We start from the raw sequence: 19,126 nt of genomic DNA on the forward strand, positions 1-19,126 counted from the left end.
AGCCATGAGGAGCTATTAATGGCAAAACTGCTTTTATTATTATTTTTTAAATGCCACCCATGGGTTCTGTGTGTTCTCAGAATTACTGTATCAGAATAATTTGTATATGCTTCTTGTTCCATTTCAGTAGATTATATATTTTGATTCTGCTGTTTACAGATCAGTATTTTTTCTAAGATTCTGATGAGAAATTCTATCAATCATTTTTAATCCTAAATTTCTTGCTGTTCTCCACCAATGAATTTTTAACATCTATTTGGTTTTTCTAATTATTGCACATTTTTAAGTTAAACTTCTTTGAATAGTTCATAACTCATTGTCCTCCAAAAATTAAGCACAAATATTTGGCTAAATTTAATTTCCTCTTTCTGATTTATGACTAAAACCTCTTCTGAGATCTCCAAAGTAAAATGTTTTCGTTTCCTGAACATCAGAAACCTATTTATTATATTTAGACAACTTAATTTTGTATGAATATGGATGAAAGAAAGATGAACATCTTGTGTTTTATTTTCAACAGTAAAGGGAAGCTCTTTTTGTTTTGATGTCTCGAAGTAACAGTCATCTGTCTGCACGGTAGTAAATAGCTTCCTCATTACTTTTGTTGTTGTTTATAGTTCAGGTCATAGGTCCCTGACCAAAGTTTCTTACTTAGAGCAGCTTATCAGTGGCTACTATTATAGGCAGCTTCACTTGCAGGTGCGTGCTTTCCCTTGTCACCCTTAACCTGCGTGGCGTGCCTGATCCCCAGAGCCAGCCCAGGGGCTGCACGGTCCCTGAATAAGATGGAGTGCTTCGTTTGAGCTCCTGAAGGTCAGAGGCGGAGAATTTCTGAATGGAGAAACTTCAAAGTCAATTGTGAAAAACAAAATGCTCTACTAAAATACGAAGCTTGCTGGTGGAGAAGTAGACTATTAAATATTTCCCTTTCGTATCTTTTTCTAATAAGTATTTATAGGTGAAGCATATAACAAAGCCTGTGATTAAGTTTGAATAATTTTTCAGATCTTAATAATTCCATCAGTCTGTTATTTTTTCAGGCTGAGAACTGACATGTTTCTCTGCAGCTCCAAATAATTGCTTTTGAGAAAAAAGCTTTAATATATTTTATATAACAACTTCACTTTGGATGGTTCTTTCTCAATGAATATAGAATAGAAACATATTTTATATTAATTTATATAGTGGTAACAAATATCTTCCAGTGGTTAAACAACCATTTCATATGGTTGTTGGATATAAAAATAATTAACAAGTATATTTCAAGCCTATAACCTGCCATGATTCAGAAAGTACTTTCAACACAAAGGTTTGTAAATTTAATACAGGTTAATTTTTTAGAAACAGATGTTGACTATTTCATAGAATGGCTAGGGTTGGAAGGGACCTTAAAGATCGTCTAGATCCAACCCCCCTTTCATGGGCAGGGATGCAACCCACTAGATCAGGTTGCCCAGGGCCTCATTCAGGTTGGTATTGAACACTGCCAGGGATGGGGCATCCACTACTTCTCTAGGCAACCTGTTACAGTGCCTCACTGCCCTCTGACTGAAGAATTTCCTCCTAACCTCTAATCTAAATCTCCCCTCTTTTAGTTTAAAACCATTCCCCTTTGTCCTGCCATTATCTGCCTGAGCAAACAGTTGTTCTCCGTCTTTTTTATAAGCCTCCTTTAAGTATTGAAAAGCTGCAATAGTTTACTGCAGTGTTCCGTATACCTGTGACAAACCACAATGGAAACTCATTTTTTTTAAATTACAACCATGGGAGGGATGTCCCAAGCAGTACTGCTGCTGGCAAAGGTATATTGGAAGGACAAAAGCCTTCGTTGTGTGTTGAGGCAATCTCTCTGGAGTGCCTGACATTGCAAGTTATTTTTTGCCTGGCAGATTGAAAAATACCTAATAAGTGTACAAAGGGAGGTTGATTCCCCCCCCCCCTTTTTTTTTCTTTTAAAATAACCAAGGACATTTCATTAAAAAACAAACAAACAAACAAAAACTTCTGCTTCCTTATATTGACTTAAATTGCAAAAAGGCTGTTCAGCAATAGCATTCCATTGCACTAAGCAATGTTCATAAATCCAAGAGATGGATTTTTCATCTGTACTGGGTTTACATGGCAAGGTTTTGGTAGCAGGGGTGGCCTTTGTGAGAAGAGTCCAGAAGCTGCCCCGTGTTAAATAAGAGCCCGTTTCAGCCAGCTCCAAAGGGACCCGCTGCTGGCCAGAGCAGAGCCAATAAGCGATGTTGGTTGTGAGTCTTTGACAGCATATTTAAGAAAGGGAAGAAACTGCTGCACAACAGCAGCTGGGAGAGAGGAGTGAGAAACAGCCCTGCAGACACCAAGGTCAGTGAAGGAGGAGGGGGAGGAGGTGTTCCAGGCACTGGAGCAGAAGTTCCCCTGCGGCCTGTGAAGAGGACCATGGTGGAACAGATTTCCATGCTGCAGCCCGTGGAAGAGCCCACGGTGCAGCAGGTGGATCTGGCATGAAGGAGGCTGCAGCCTATGGAAAGCCCCCGCTGGAGCAGACTCTGGGCCGGAGCTGCAGCCACTGGAGAGGAGCCCACGCAGGAGCAGGTGATCTGGCAGGAGGTGCCGCCTGTGGGGGACCCATGTTGGAGCAATTTCTTCCTGATGGATGGACCCCATTGTACTGACCCATATTGGAGCAGTTCTTGAAGAGCTGCTGCCTGTGGTAATCCCGTGCAGGATCAGTTCAGGAAGGACTGCATCTTGTGGGAGGGGCCCTTCATTGGAGCAGGCGAAAAGAGTGACCATGAAGGAGCAGCAGTGACAAAGCATTACAGATTGACTGCAACCCCCATTCCCCTGTGCCGCTTGGGGGGAGTATGTAGAGGAGGGTGGATGGGGAGGAAGGTGTTTTAAGTTTGCTTTTAGTTTCTCGCTGTTCTAGTCCCCTAGTGATAGGGAATAAATGACATTAATCTCCCTGCACTGAGTCTGTTTTGCCTGTGGCAATAATTGTTGAGTGATCTCCCTGTCCTTATCTCAACCCCTGAGTCTTTTCCATTGTATTTTCTCCCCCTTTTCCTCTGATGAAGGGGAGTGAGAGAGTGGTTGTGGTGGAGTTCAGCTGCGTAGCAGGATAAAACCACTAAATCATCCCATGAAGCTTGGTTTGTGTTCCAAACATCTACCCTTGGCTGAGCTTCTTGTAACTGCATTACAAGAGGTTTTGTTCAGTCCTACCTGTGCAAAGCTTGATGGAGCATTAGAGGGTAAAATAGCTTGAAAAGGAGACAAGAAGAGCATAGGTAAAACTAATAAGATAACGGGTATTTAGGTCAGTAACTAGAACATCTTTGAACATCATATATTCTCTTGTTTGCTTTGCTGTTTTGGGTTTTCCTTTTTGTTTTAAACAAGTGAATATCAGGTCTATCTGATCACAGCTATGTCTAGCAACATAATGAGCGGATTTTTTTTTGGTGGTGCAGGCAGAGTGCTATGCTGTCAAAAGGATGGTAGGATTGGAGCATACAGTATGCAAATTGGGAATTATTAAAGAAATGTTAGAATTGCATTGTATCCATTTAAATATTATGGAAGGCAAATGGCTAACAGAGGGATCTGGATACAAGTTGAATAATGAAAAAAAAGGGAGGGGGGTCTGAATATGGTTGGTGTGAGGAGGATAAATCTACAAAAGCTGTTCTTCATGGTAGGGACAGGTGTTTCAGTGTATGAAGTATGAACTTGTTTTGAGAGATAATGGTAAAACTTGATATGAAACTTCCTAACTGAGCATTTGTCTTCCTACCCACTCATTAGCACAGAACTTGCAAGGTGCGTTGCCATGTAAACAGGGTATCATAAGGAGGAGACATGGGGAAAAGCTTAAGCTGGCTTGTAGAAGAATACTTCTGTAACTTAAAATATTGTTGTACACATGGTATTCTCAATTGATGTTTTAGCAATATAAATAAATAGATACACTAAATTCAGTTAACAAAATATCAATGCAGTTTTCAACCCATATATTGGAGCATGTATATGAATGCTTACATTCACTCATCAGCTCAAGAATCAAAACCATCAGCCCGGATGTTGAAAGTACAGGCTAGTTTCCGTCCTTTGCTGGAGAGGATTTGAACCTGTGCATTTTCTTTGCATTTCACTTCTGACATGGATACTTTCAATATCAATATTGCCTCTGAGTCATTCTGGTCTAGTGGCTACCTTACCTGGGGAGAAGGTTTTGGTTTCTGCTCTAGTTTATATTTGTTCAGACAAAGGAGAACATGTCAACAGTGTATCTCACTTCAGGAGATACAGTACCTTTTTGAAGCAAATGATTTACTGCAGCATGTGATATTCATGGATTACAATAAAAAAAACTACTGATCCTTAGAACAGTACTTCCACTTATTTTAAAGGAATGGTTGAACATATTGTTACATTCTCAATACTTATTTTGATTACTTATTCTTGCACTAGAACCTTGTATGTCTGTGTAGATACGTAAGATGTGTATAAATATTCAGTTGTGTATATTTGTTTTTACTCATGATATAGGAGTAAAAGACTGCATGTGTAATCCATTCATTCATTTCATACTTATCTGTGGTTCTTCTAAACCTTTTCTCATGTTTTTTCCTTAAATTTGAAGACTACCTTATATTTTTAGTTCAAACATAGTACCCTGTCTTGTCTGCAATAAACTTTTCCAAGAAATGATGCACCATATTCTGCTAACTGAAAATTTGTTTGAAGCTGCTTGTCAGTTTGTACTATATCTTTGTACAGTTGTATGTGCAAAGATGTTTTTCACCTGATTATCAGAACTGAGTTGTTAGTATATGTCAAATACCAGAAATCTTGGTGTCTTGCGTGCACCAAGTTGATGCTCCTAGTCTTGTTTTTATTGTCAGAGGTATTCACCTCAAAAAATTAATTGTCACAACTCATCTGGTGGTCACAGGCCAGTGTCCTCACCGATATTCATGACTGGGATGTATCAGTAGCTACTAAGAAATGCCTTCCCCATCGTCTATTCTCCTGCTCCTTCTCTGAAGATAAGTAGACTTTTCTCTATCAGCAGAAACTTTAAAGATTACACTCGTAGTTGGGAGATTGAATTGGTTAAAAAAAAGAGAGGCTATGGTACAACAATCTGAACAGAGGGGGGTGAATCTGGGGAAGATGCATTACTTGTGCTGTGAGGCATATTGGTACAGAAGCAATTTTGATGATCTGAAATATTTCTGTTTTGATTAGCATACAGGTCAGCATAGACAGGTTCATCCTTTTCCAGCAGCAAACTCACTTGTGTGTCCTGACTCTTTGCCAGCACTTTTTCCCCAATTGATAGCTATCTGGACAGAAGCACTAGCATGTTTTTTTTGTTTGTTTGTTTGTTTTTGTTTTTTTTTTTTTGCCAAGGAGCAGGGCTGAAGAAAGGAGGAAAAAGGTGGGGGCATTCCTGTGCAGTGTCGGAGCTCTGCCAGGAGAAGCTGGTGAGGGGTCTAGAGAAGAAGTCTTACGAGGAGCAGCTGAGGGAGCTGAGGTTGTGTAGTCTGGAGAAGAGGAGGCTCAGGGGCAACCTTATCGCACCCTACAGGTACCTTAAAGGAGGCTGTAGAGAGGTAGGGGTTGGTCTGGTCTCCCACGTGCCTGGTGACAGGACGAGGGGGAATGGGCTAAAGTTGCGCCAGGGGAGGTTTAGGTTGGATGTTAGGAAGAACTTCTTTACTGAAAGGGTTGTTAGGCATTGGAATGGGCTGCCCAGGGAAGTGGTTGAGTCACCATCCCTGGAGGTCTTTAAGAGACGTTTAGATGTAGAGCTTAGTGATATGGTTTAGTGGAGGACTTGTCAGTGTTAGGTCAGAGGTTGGACTAGGTGATCTTGGAGGTCTCTTCCAACCTAGATTATTCTGTGATTCTCTGAAGTATTCTGCTCTCACCCAAGGTTGAGTATAATTCAGGCTTTAATTCTTTCTACTGTAGTTTAATAAGTTTCTCTTGAGGAAAAGCAACTGCAACCAGCAGATGTATTCAAGCAGTTATGGTAGGAGATTTTTGGCTAAAACCAAATAGACTTATTATCAAATAATATTGCCATGTTTGAAAAAGTCTGAAATTATGCAAATTTCTAATTTTTAGGTACAGGATATAGTTGTATAAAAATGAGGAGTCAGAACTGCTGAATTTTATTAATCTTTGAATTAATTTTCTGATATTAAGTAGAAAATTGCATCATTATTAAAAAAAAAAAAAAAGAAAGCAAGGCACATAGATTGGATCGCTAAGCATATATGGCTAGCCTTGAAGTGAAGGACTTCAGTATTGGTCTAACACTGAAGTTTTTAAACCACCAGAAATCTTCTTCTTTATTATTATAGAAGCGTGATTATTGTGTGATTATTATTTTAATTGCTTTTAGTCTGAAACAGAATGAAACCCTTGGGCCGGAAGATTGCCAGGTCCAGCGCTGCTCGTAATTTGGGCTGTGAAACTGAGTTTTCAGAACTTCAGCCTCATCCCAGACTCATCAGTCTCAGGCAGGTAGAGGAAGCCTTTACCGATGCTTCAGTAGGTTATCTATATAATTCAGTGAAAGTTCATTAAGCTTGATTTTTTTTTAAATGGAAGAAAGACTAGCAAGTTTTAATCTGAGAAAGTGTCACAGGCTTCTACTTAGTAATATTTCTGCAGTTCAGGATCAATACTTGATGTTTAGGAGGTGCTCTTTGTACTCTATTCTACTGCTTTAAAATTGATAGGAGTAAGGCATGAAAGGGACTTTGTCAGCCTTGCCAGATTCCTCATTTGTGTTTACTTAACAGAAGCTAAAAGCTGTTAGAGCAGAGATAGAGGGGAATAAAGAATATAAATACATTTCAGGAGAATATTTTGACTTTAAAAAACAAACGCTTCTGCCTTCCTAAAGCTTTGCAAAATGAAGTACATTCAGATGAGAAAAAGTTTTATCCGCGTAGAAGGACGACACAACTGCAGAAGTAACCTGTTTGCTAGTGCAAAACTGTCAAATGTGAAGAACAGTTTAACTTCACTAGTTATTTTAATGCATTTGTATTAATGTGATTACAGAGCTAGCTTAAAGCAAATTCTAAGTTTGGAAACTTTAAAATCAAACATTGCTGCATTGCATATTGTCTTTCACGTAATACATTCAGAGGCCAGAATTTGTAAATCATGGAAGCATTCCACGATGTATTTGCAACATTTAAACAGAATTTGTTCCATGGATGATGTTGAATCCTTATATTTTGACCAGAAATATATCAATTGCGTATTTCATTTACATGCCTTTTTCCTTGAAGAAGCATGGGGTGTGGACACCTGTGCCATTGTCAAAAGAACTGGAGGTCCCCCTTCCTTCTTCCTCCTCCTGCTCTTTGCAGCACATCCCAGTGATTCTCTGCATGTTGCAGATTTCTCAGATGTCTCTAGCTTTGATCTCTGTTACAAAAAGAAAAACATTAATAGAGCTGCAAAGCAAGAGAAAGATGGCATGGCCTGTGAGACTCAAATTATGACACAGCTAATCTCAAGTTTAGTGCTTGTTACAGTATGCTGTAATAAAGTTTTAAATTAGTGTTATTTCTACTAAGATTTGTTTTATATAGGACATTGATTTCTCTGTTAGGTGAATCGATGATCCATGAAGTAAAAGAAATAAAGCTGCATTTGCAGGTGAGAGGAAAATGTTGAGTACTCATTTCACTGAACATCTGTTAGCCGATGAAAATATCTAACTAAAGAAGAGCCAAGTTTTCCATGGAAAACTTGTGAAAATTTTCTACAGTTCTTGATTCTCTGTGTAGAGTGAAATCACGTCTCAGATGCATTGGGTTTGGTTTGAAAGATATTTTACAAACAATTTGGATATCTTTTTCAAAGGCCTTCACTTTATAATGTTGCTGGTGAGTATTTATGACTGAATTTAATGAAGTTTTACTTTTTTGTTTGTTTTTGTTTTTAATAATCAAATTGTCATGATCTTTCTGGAAACAAGAAAACTGATCTTAAGCAAAGCCCTGACTGCTCTGTAGCTTCAAGTCACAACACCCAGCACTGTAGAGATGCTGTTCACTCTGCTGTGTGATTTGCGAGACGGCTGACAACTTCTGCTAGGTCAGTCTGGGCATACCATAAGGATAATCGTATATCAAAATACATAGATTTAAGGACACTGAGGCTATGTCGATGGGCAGTAGCCAGAAAATGATTGGAAAAACAAATCTCAATGACTTCTTACACTGTTGTATATACAGCAAGTTATGCAGCAAATTAACTAATTTAGAGATGAAATTTTCTTTAAAACATGGTTTTCTCTGGATTGGATATATAAAGTGGAAAATAAAATTCCTGCTAGAATTTATAGTGTCTTACATTATTAAGCTTGGTGCAAACACTGATTAATTATACTAAAACGTTCTTTATCGCTTCTTGGGTAGGCATTCATTTTAAACAGACTGTTTGTCCTATCCTGGACAGATAGTAGCAATAGATAAAACACCAAAACTTCAGCATGTTCCAAAGTTATAAAAAGCACCTTGTTATCAGTAAGTTTGGAAAATATAGTAGATAAATTGAGTGAAAAGATCACTGAAAGAGGGATAAGTTCAAAATAGTTTTATCTGACAATATCAAAGTAATTGTTGTGATGCTTCTGTATAAAATGGTTCCTTGAAATGTAGAAAAAATATTTCTTAAAACTGTTTTTTTTATACTGTTTTAATACTTTTTTTCATCTAGATATTAAAAACTGAGAAGCATTTTAAACATTTCAGTAATAAATGAGTACAGATTTCTGTGCTGATCTCTGTGATTTCATTTAATGGCAACTAGCAGTAGCTGTTCTGAGCTAGCTTTGGAGGAACAGTAAGCTCTATAGCTGTGTGCTAGATGTTCTTGCCTCTCGTTATGAGCTCTGAAAGCTCTTGTTACCCCAGGTTCTTATCTTTTGGCTCATTCTCAACGTGTTTGTGTCATAGGCTTATCGCTTCCTTGCTTTTTGTCAATATTTTATAGTACCTTATAAAACTGGAAGTTTGAGAATGTAAACTTTTAAAACTTATAACCATCCTCCTTGTGGGGGTGGGGGGTGGGGGTGGCGGCGGAAACAAAACAAAACAAAACAATGCTAAAAATACCTTGAAACAAAGGGCTACCTCCGTGTCTTAATAGCAGCTCCTTGCAGTATCTCGTGAAGGCAATACAGGGAATTGCATCTAGATTTTCTCACCTGAAAGAAAAACTCATATAGCACGGCCAAGAAAATGGCTTTTGGAAACATTTTCCTAAAGGAAAATGCATGATTCATTTATAAATGAAAAACGAATCATACTGTACTAAGACTAAGCTAACTAATTAGATTATAGTATATTGTGCACTGAAATCAAAATACAAAACTGATGCAATCTCATAGTCCTTAGAATGAGATCTTATTTTATTACTGAAGCCCTAACTTAACCACAACTTTTGTTGACATTCAGCATCAGGAACGCCAGTGTGTTTTGCATAATCACAGTGCATAATCCCAGGTATTTATATAGACTGGGAGAAGAGGAACTTGAGAGCAACCCTGCGGAGAAAAACTTGGGGGTCCTGCTGGACGAGAAGCTGGACATGAGTCGGCAGTGTCGGCAGGGTTATTATTTTGCTATACTGTGTAACACTGGCTTACGATATGATAAAATTACCGGCCATGAGACTAATCTGGTATTTGTACTCAGCATTGTCATCAACTCCATACTTTGGGAACCCTACCTCAGAAACTGTTAATAATTACACCTTTCATGCTTTTTCTTCAGGGAGCCAGTCTATGGAGGGGTCAGGGGAAGATGTTTTTTCCCATTTGTTCACTCTCCCTTTAATCTCCTCCAGGCGAGTTACGGTAGCTTTCCAGAACTTTGAATATCCTTGGGATGTTCAGACCAGCATGTTCTCATTGCTATGTCTCCTGAATGCACTTCAGGTTTTGTCTAAGGTTAAACAAATACTTAAGAGTGTCATCCAGAGATCTGTCCTGAGGCAGGACAGTTATGAGTGGCAGGGAGAGTGGGAGGATATGGGCAGGCATCTAGAGCAGTGGGCACCTCCAGTGCTTTGGAAATTTACCCCCGAACAACTGAAAAATCCTAAAAAAACTGGTAGAGTGCTTGAAAAAGGTGTGTCATCACCCTGGCAGTACCAGACATAAAGAAATCACTGCAACGTGCTGGGGCTTGGCCTATGCTTACCAAGCTGCACTCAATGCCAATATAACCCCAGTGACAGACCCGGCGGCCACTTCAACCTCTGAGACAGAGCCAGCGGCCACTCCAAGCCCTAAAACGGGCCCCAAGGCTGAGCCAGGGAAACAAACTGTACCAGTGTTGGTTGCACCCGTAACCAAGGTGAAAAAAGGACTTGGGGGTCCTGCTGGATGAGAAGCTGGACATGAGCTGGCAGTGCGTGCTTGCAGCCCGGAAAGCCAACTATGTCCTGGGCTGCATCAAAAAATGGGTGGCCAGCAGGGAGAGGGAGGTGATTGTCCCCCTCTACTTTGCTCTTGTGAGACCCCACCTGGAATACTGCGTGCAGGCCTGGGGCCCCCAGCACAAGAAGGATGTGGAGCTCTTAGAATGGGTCCAGAGGAGGGCCACAAAGATGATCAGAGGGCTGGAGCACCTCTCTTGTGAAGAAAGGTTGAGGGAACTGGGCTTCTTTTGCTTGGAGAAGAGAAGGCTCTGGGGAGACCTCATTGCAGCCTTCCAGTACTTGAAGGGAGCGTATAAACAGGAGGGGGAATGCCTGTTTATGTGTGTTGATAGTGATAGGACAAAGGGGGAATGGTTTTAAACTAAGACGGGGAGATTTAGGTTAGATATTAGGAGAAAGTTTTTCACTCAGAGGATGGTGAGGCACTGGAACAGGTTGCCCAGAGAGGCTGTGGATGCCCCATCCCTGGAGGCATTCAAGGCCAGGCTGGATGCAGCTCTGGGCAGCCTGCTCTAATGGTTTATAACCCTGCCCAGAGCAGGGGGGTTGAAACTAGATGATCTTTAAGGTCCTTTTCAACCCAGGCCATTCTATGATTCTATGATCGCCCAGCAGAAAATACAGTATCTGGGGTTCGATATCTTCCAAGGACAGTGAGCATTAGGTTCAGAGTGAAAAGAAGCTATATGCTGAACTGCTGTTCCCAAAACAAAAAAACAATTGCGAGGATTGCTAGGGATGGCAGGTTTTTGTCGAATCTGGATCCCCAATTTTCGACTAATAGCAAAGCTTCTGTATGAAGCCACAAAGGGGCCAGAAAATGTGTTGGAGTGGACAGCTGAGTGCCAAAAGGGATTTGATGATATAAAAAGGGCCCTTATACCAGCACCAGCCCTAGGGCTGCCAAACATGGAAAAACCTTTACAGTTGTTTGTTCATGAACAAAGAGGGGTGGCAGCCAGGGTAATGACCCGGACACTGGGGAAACACCAGTGGCCTACTTTTCCAAACAGCTAGAGGAAACAATCTTGTTTGAGGGCAGTAGCACTGACTGCACTCCTAGTCCAAGAGGGTAGAAAACTGACTCTGGGACAACCCTTGATGGTATTTATGCCACATGCAGTGCTAGCTGTAATGGAAGCCAAAGGAAACCGCTGGCTATCCCCAAGTCGAATGGCTAAATATCAAGCCGTGTTAGTAGACCAAGGAGACATAAATCTGTCCATGGTCAGCACCCTGAACCCGGCTATGCTTCTTCTAACCAAGAAGACAGGAGAAATCCAACGTGATTTTGTGGATATTATTGAGCACACGTATGCCAGTAGAGCTGACCTTAAGGATGAACTAAATCACTAAATGTACATCTTGAGTATTTTACAGATGGTAGCAGTTTTATGGAAAATGGACAGCATAAATCAGGACATGTGGTCATGACCCTTTGGGACACTGTAGAAGCAAAGTCACTACCCCATAACACTTCAGCACAAAAAAAAAACGAATTAATTTCCTTGACTAGGCCCTTGGAATTAGCAGAAGAGAAGGCACTCAATGTCTATACGGATTCTAAATAGGCCTTTGGAGTTCATGACATAATAATAGGGAACAGGAAAGCTGACTTTAACAGCCAAAGAAGCAGCCAGAAGTGCACTGGGAGACCTACAAGGTATGTTAGTCCCCTGCGCAAAGACTTCACTTAATCCACTGGGGTTCGGCCTCTTCTCGCAGATAACTAGTGATAGGACTAGAGGTTATGGCCTCAAGTTGTGCCAGGGGAGCTTCAGGTTGGAAATTAGGAGAAATTTCTTCTCAGAAAGAGTAGTTAGGCATTGGAATGGCTTGCCCAGGGAGGTTGTGGAGTCACCATCCCTGGAGGTTTTTAAGGAAAGGTTAGATGTGGTGCTTAGGGACATGGTTTAGTGGGTATTATTGGTGGTAGGGGGATGGTTGCACCAGATGATCTTGGAGGTCTTTTCCAACCCTAATGATTCTATGATTCTACAAAAATATTCCGCTGAAGAACTCCAACTAGCAGAAAAACTAATGTACAAAGCAAAAAGATGGGAGGGAGATCCCATTGAACAGATCCTAATAACAGAAACTGAGTGAACAGCTAATGAAAGACTAACATGAAGGGACACACTTTGGTGCTGATGCCATAGTGGATAGACTGAAGTGCTTTTCAATTGGACCAAAAATGCAAACTATCGCAAACCAAATAGTGCGAAAGTGTCCTGTATGCTGTGCCAACAACCCCAAGATCCAGCCAAAACCACTGCCAGGGGAGAGAATAAAAGGGATGAAACCTGGGGAGTATTGGCAAGTGGACCTTTATGAGTTGCTCAGACAAGGATCATATCGATATCTTCTAGTACCAATGGACACACTCGCTGGATGGCCATAGGCCTTCCCAAGCCAAACTAATAAAGCTAAGGAGGTCATAAAGGCTTTACTGAAATCAGTAACCCCATGGTTTAGAATACCAGAGGTACTCTCCTCAGACAGTGGATCTCATTTTATATCACAAGTAGTTCAAGAAATATCAAGAGCATTACAGATTAAGTGGTATTTACATACTACTTGGAGACCACAATCGAGTGGACAAGCAGAAAAAATGAATCAAACACTAAAAAGTCAGTTAACTAAAATTTGCCAGGAAGCTCAACTGAAGTGGTTGGAAGCCCTACCAATAGCTTTGTTGAGAATTAGGATAGCCCCCAAAGCTACAGGAAAAGTTAGCCCATCTGAATTGTTATATGGCAAACCATACCCAGTAAATGAATTAGTGACAGAAGGGAGTCAAATGCATGTAAGAGGGGAAGGTTGGGTAAGGCAATATTTGCTGTCTTTGTCTGCTGTGTTGTCCTCTCTCTACAGATATGTACAGGAGTGACTACCAATTCCACTGGATGTTCCAGTACACCCATTCCGACCTGGACACTAGGTACTGATTTGAATGTGCAAAGATGAGCCTCTAAAGGAAAAGTGGAAAGGACCCTATACTGTCATGCTCCACACCTACACTGCAGTCAAGGTGGAAAGGATCAAATCGTGGATTCACTCCACTCGTGTGAAGGCACCACCACCAGAAGAGGAGAAGCAAGACCTACCATCAGAAGAAGCAAAAGAGACTTTGTGGCAAGTAGAACCGACCGAGGACTTGAAATTGCTGTTTAAAAGGACAAAATGATTTCTGTTCTGATTAGAATTTCCTTAACAGGGTTGACTTACAGTTCCAATGCTTCGACACAGAACTCTAGTTCAGTTAGCTTTAAAGTTAACCCATTTTGCAGACATATCATCTTGTTGTGTGTGTACCCGTGTACCCGCCTCAGCACATGAGGGAACTCCTATCTATGCTGTACCACTCACTGTAAACAAGACAGATGTGTGGCAATTAGCAAACTCGAGCAATGCTAGTATTTCTCCTCCACCCCAGTCTCCCTCTATCCTTGTGTATCCTATTGAGAGAGTGTTGTGGTTTAACCCGGCTGGCAGCTAAACACCACACAGCCGTTTGCTCACCCTCCCCCCTCCCTCTCTGGGATGGGGGAGAGAAACGGGAAAGTGAAGCCTGTGGGTTGAGATAAAGACAGTTTATTAAGACAGGCAAATAATAATAATAATAATAATAATAGTGATAATGATAATAGTATTAATAATAATAATGTGTACGAAACAAGTGATGCACAATGCAATTGCTCACCACCCGTTGACCGATGCCCAGCCTATCCCCGAGCAGCCGGCCCCCCTACCCCGGCCAGCCACCCCTATATATTGTTTAGCATGACGTCAGATGGTATGGAATACCCCTTTGGCCAGTTTGGGTCAGCTGTCCTGGGTCTGTCCCCTCCCAGCTCCTGCTGCACCCCTAGCCTGCTCGCTGGCAGGACAGAGCGAGAAGCCGAAAAGTCCTTGGCTTGGTGTAAGCACTGCTCTGCAACAATTAAAACATCAGCATGTTATCAGCGCTCTTCTCATCCTAATCCAAAACATAGCACCCTACCAGCTACTAGGAGGAAAATTAACTCTGTCCTAACTGAAACCAGGACAGAGAGAAAATCTTTCATGTGTATATTCAGTTAATAGAAGTAAGGAGAACGTGGCCCAGGGATCGTATGTAGGTTCTTGGAATCTAACTGGATAATGTAAAGCAATTATTACAGTTGAAACTACCAATTACACTATCATAAAAAATTATGGAAATAGAAGTGGACCTATCGGCCTCCATTGGTGGATATCCCTGGGAGGAGTATATTTGCTATGTGTTCCATGAGCACGAAAAGCACTTCCTCCTGGATGGTATGGGACTTGTGCCCTGGGAATTGTAGTTCCAGACGTTAGACTCCATAACACTCAGACTTAAGGAGTTGGCTAAGATCACAGGCTATCTTTATGACGCCTCAGGAGAATCAAGGCATTTATAATCCCCTTTCAAACAGAAATACCTGGTTTCATGCTTTGTGGAGGGCCTTAATCCCTTCATTGGGAATAATAGAACTTGAAAGGGCAATAGTAAACATTTCTGCAACACTAGAAATCATAAGCAATGCCACTACCGATGCAAACCTCACCGAGTAATGCTAGCAAAATGAGATATGGATAACAGAGTACTTCCTCAAATTAGCAGTAATGGACAAGAACTATGTAGTGAGAACTATGAAGCCTAAAAGTGAGGTTCATAGTCTCAAAGGGGGGAAATGGTAGTTTTAAGTTGAGAAAACAAGGAAACCTTAAAGAAAACAGGGAGACTGGTAGCCTTGAGCTAGCAGAAGCAAGGGAGATAAGGAATGAAAGGTAAAAAACAATAAGGAGAAAAACAGTTAAAGGAAGATTCCAAACTGACCTATGTTAACCTTTTGCTCATTAAGGGTCATTAACATATTAAAAACACACCCTTCCTTTTCTGTCCTATTAAACTGTCTTTATGTCAGCCCATGAGTTTTACATTTTTCTGGTTCTCTCCCCCATCCCCCTGGGGGGAAGTGAGCAAACAGCTGCGTGGTACTTTGCTGCTTGCCGGGTTAAACCACAAGTCACCCAAACACCCAATAGGCACCTAAAGTGGGGCAAAAAAAGGGTTGAGATAACAACAGATCTGACCAGAGCATGTTAAAACAAAATTGTTATAAGTATTATATTATTAAGACCAGATGACCTTGGAGGTCTTTTTCAACCTTTATTATTCTATGAAAATATTCCGCTAAAGAGATCCAAACTGACTTTTTCATCCATTGTTTCATCTTGGATACAGGAACAACTGACGCTGGCACTGTTTGTTTTGTTTCCAACACGGGTTGGAACAGCTGCAGGGCCTGTCACAGGGGTTGGAATGACTGCAGGACCCGTCACAGGTCTTGGAGTGGCCGCAGGGCCCGCCTCAGGTCTTGGAGTGGCTGCAGGGCCCATCATAGGTCTTGGAGTGGCTGCAGAGCTTGGAGTGGTCACAGGGCTTGGAATGGCCACAGGGCCTGTTGTAGGTGTTGGAGTCGCCATAGGGATTGGAGTGGCCGTAGGGGCTATAATGGCTGATGGGCCTGTCAGGCCGCAGGGCCAATCTCTGGGGTTGGAGTGGCCACAGGGTCTGTCACCAGAGTTATAGTGGAGTCAATTGCAGCTCAGTAAGCATAGGCCAAGCCCCAGCACGTTGCAGTGATTTCTGTATGTCAGGTACTTCCAGGGTGATGACACACCTTTTTCAAGCATTCTACCAGTTTTTTAGAATTTTTCAGTTGTTCAGGGGTGAATTTCCAAAGCATTGGAGGTGCCCACTGCTCTAGATGCCTGCCCATATTCTCCCCCACTCCCTGCCACTCATAACTGTCCTGCCTCAGGACAGATCTCTGGATGACATTCCTAAGTAGTTGTTTAACCTTAAACAAAACCTGAAGTGCATTAACATAACAATAAGAACATGCTGGTCTGGACATCCCAAGAATATTCAAAGTTATGAAGAGCTATTGTAACTAGCCTGGAGGAGAAGAGGGGGGTGAAGGAGAAAGGGAGAGTGAACAAGTGGGATAAAAACATCTCCCCCATCCCCTCCATAGATTGGCTCCCTGAAGAAAAAAGGCAACAGGTGTAATTGTTAATAGTTTCTGAGGTAGGGTTTCCAAAATATGGAGTTGACAACAATGCTGAGTACAATACCAGATTAGTCTCATGACTAGTAATTTTATCATATCATAAGCCAGTGTTACACCGTACAGTAAAATAATAATCTTAAACCAGCCCCTGGAAAGGATAAGCAGCGCGACAGGGAGCACATACAGTAAGTCGTGCTATAAATCTCAGTTCGGAAAACAGGCATAGCAGACCTGAGATCAAAGCAATCAACATTGTGAATAGCAACTATTAAACTGATCTAATGCTTATAACAATTTTGTTTTAACACGCTCTGGTCAGATCTGTCTTTATCTCAACCCTTCATGCCCCACGGCGTGCGCCAAAAGGACTGCTGTGGTTTAACCCGGTCGGGAGCTAAGCATCACTCAGCTGCTCGCTCACCCTTTCCCCTCCCTCTCTGGGATGGGGGAGAGAATTGGGGAAGAAAAAGAAAATAAAAAAAGTAAAAGCTTGTGGGTTGAGATAAAGACTGTTTATTAGGACAGAAAAGAAAGGAAAAAATAATAATAATGATAATAGTGCTACTAATAATAGTGTGTACAAAACAAGTGATGCATAATGCAATTACTCACCACCTGCTGACCAATGGCCCGCCTATCCCCGAGCAGCTGGTTCCCCCCACCCTGGCCAGCCACCCCATATTAATTGTTCAGCATGACGTCATATGGTATGGAATACCCCTTTGGTCAGTTTGGGTCAGCTGTCCTGGGAGAAACAAAGTTGTGTTTTTGCAATAGGAAGTGTTTTTGAAGTGGAAAATTCCACTAACCTTGCGTACTCAAAAGTGATCATGCAGGCATGACAGTAGCATAGCAGTGGGGAGTATGTTAAGCAGATAAGGGGAAGGTCCCACTGTTCCAAAATAAGGAGGATAGCTAAGAAAAACAGGATAAGCAGTGCGAAATCAGTAAACACAAAAATCACAGGCCCTCTAATCATGAGAGAAGAAGGAAAAAAAAAGGAATAGGAGAAATTAATAGTTGGTCAAATGAAATTGTACATATATGGTATAGAAGAGTGTTGAGTAGGTTGTGAACCTGTAGTACTCAACCAATGAGGAAACGGGAGAAATCAGGTGTCGGGTAATAGGGAATATAAGTTCCCTATGTAAATTTATATATATAATCTTTTACTGTACGCTCCTGCTTGCAGGATGCCTGCCATTGCAATCAGGAACAAAATAGCTTCACAGAAGATCCTGTCTGAAGAAAATTATTGAGATTTTTCTCACAGTCCCCTCCCAGCTCCTGCTGCACCCCCAGCCTTCTCACTGACAGGGAGGTGTGAGAAGCTGCAAAGTCCTTGACTTAGTGTACTGCTCTGCAACAATTAAAACATCAGCATGTTGGGGGACCTCATCACAGTCTACAACTTCCTCGCGAGGGGGAGTGGAGAGGCAGGTGACCTATTCTCCGTAATCACCAGTGATAGGACCCGCGGGAACAGTGTCAAGCTGAGGCGGGGGAAGTTTAGGCTGGCCATCAGGAAGAGGTTCTTCACCGAGAGGGTGGTCGCACACTGGAAGAGGCTCCCCAGGGAAGTAGTCACTGCACCAAGCCTGTCAGAGTTTAAGAAGCGATGGGACTGTGCACTTAGTCACATGGTCTAAAATTTTGGGTAGACCTGTGCGGTGCCAGGAGTTGGACTTGATGATCCTTATGGGTCCCTTCCAACTTGGGATATTCTATGATTCTATGATTCTATGTTATCACCATTATTCTCATCCTAAATCGAAAACACAGTTCCTACTAGGAGGAAAATTAACTCTATCCTAGCCAAAACTAGGACAAACAAGTAGTATGTTTTTAAGAGTTTGCTCACTTGCTTCTCTTGAAATTTAAATGCAATATGAAAAACTTGACATTATAGCAATACCTTTTTTTCAGAACATGGTACAACTTCATTTTTCATCTCTTCTTCCATTCCGTTAAAAACACCCAGTATCTACTTCTGTCCTTCATGCCACCGCTGTTCTCTTTGAAACATGACAAATAGGAAGTTGCACAATCGATAAATACAGTTTTCTCTAAGCAGTCAAAACAATAATTTGTAGTAAATAGCTTACATCATTTTTAAGTCCAAATTACTTTATTACCTTTCCAGATCTTCTTTCAGTTTTTATTCTTTGATTGAGTTGTTGACAATACCATCTCAAGATCTTTCTTTACTTTCTGCAACTGTAAAATGTTAAAATAAACCTACAGTTTGCACATAGCCAAGTCTCAAATATTTGTTCTATATAAGGTTATATCTGTAAATCTGGTTTCATATATCAAGTAAAGAGGGCCAAAAATATGTGCAATTTCTTAAGAAATAAGGCTATAGAGTGACACAAAGATGATCAGGGGGCTGGAGCACCTCTCTTATGAAGACGGGCTGAGGGAGTTGGGGTTGTTCAGCCTGGAGAAGAGAAGGCTCCAGGGAGACCTTATAGCAGCATTCCAGTACCTAAAGGGGGCCTAAAAGAAAGCTGGAGAGGGACTCTTTATCAGGGGCTGTAGTGATAGGACAAGGAGTAATGGCTTTAAAC

The 19,126-nt window shown here is 41.4% G+C and overlaps 1 long non-coding RNA gene across 2 annotated transcripts; it reads right to left on the minus strand.

Annotated features, from left to right (window-relative positions):
- Positions 1-6,065: 6,065 nt before the first annotated feature.
- On the minus strand, positions 6,066-17,229 carry LOC125181617 (uncharacterized). Of its 2 annotated transcripts, XR_010827408.1 has the most exons (4): positions 17,169-17,228; positions 9,144-9,235; positions 7,294-7,446; positions 6,066-6,564 (listed from the first exon to the last, which is right to left on the minus strand). It is a non-coding gene; the product is annotated as an uncharacterized lncRNA (long non-coding RNA). The 2 variants fall into 2 exon arrangements; XR_007160472.2 differs by lacking the exon at positions 6,066-6,564 and having other exon boundaries at positions 6,623-7,446; positions 17,169-17,229.
- Between the last annotated feature and the right edge of the window lie 1,897 nt (positions 17,230-19,126).

This window comes from Anser cygnoides, chromosome W (genome assembly GCF_040182565.1).
Source record: "Anser cygnoides isolate HZ-2024a breed goose chromosome W, Taihu_goose_T2T_genome, whole genome shotgun sequence".
In the NCBI taxonomy this organism is placed as follows: domain Eukaryota; kingdom Metazoa; phylum Chordata; class Aves; order Anseriformes; family Anatidae; genus Anser; species Anser cygnoides.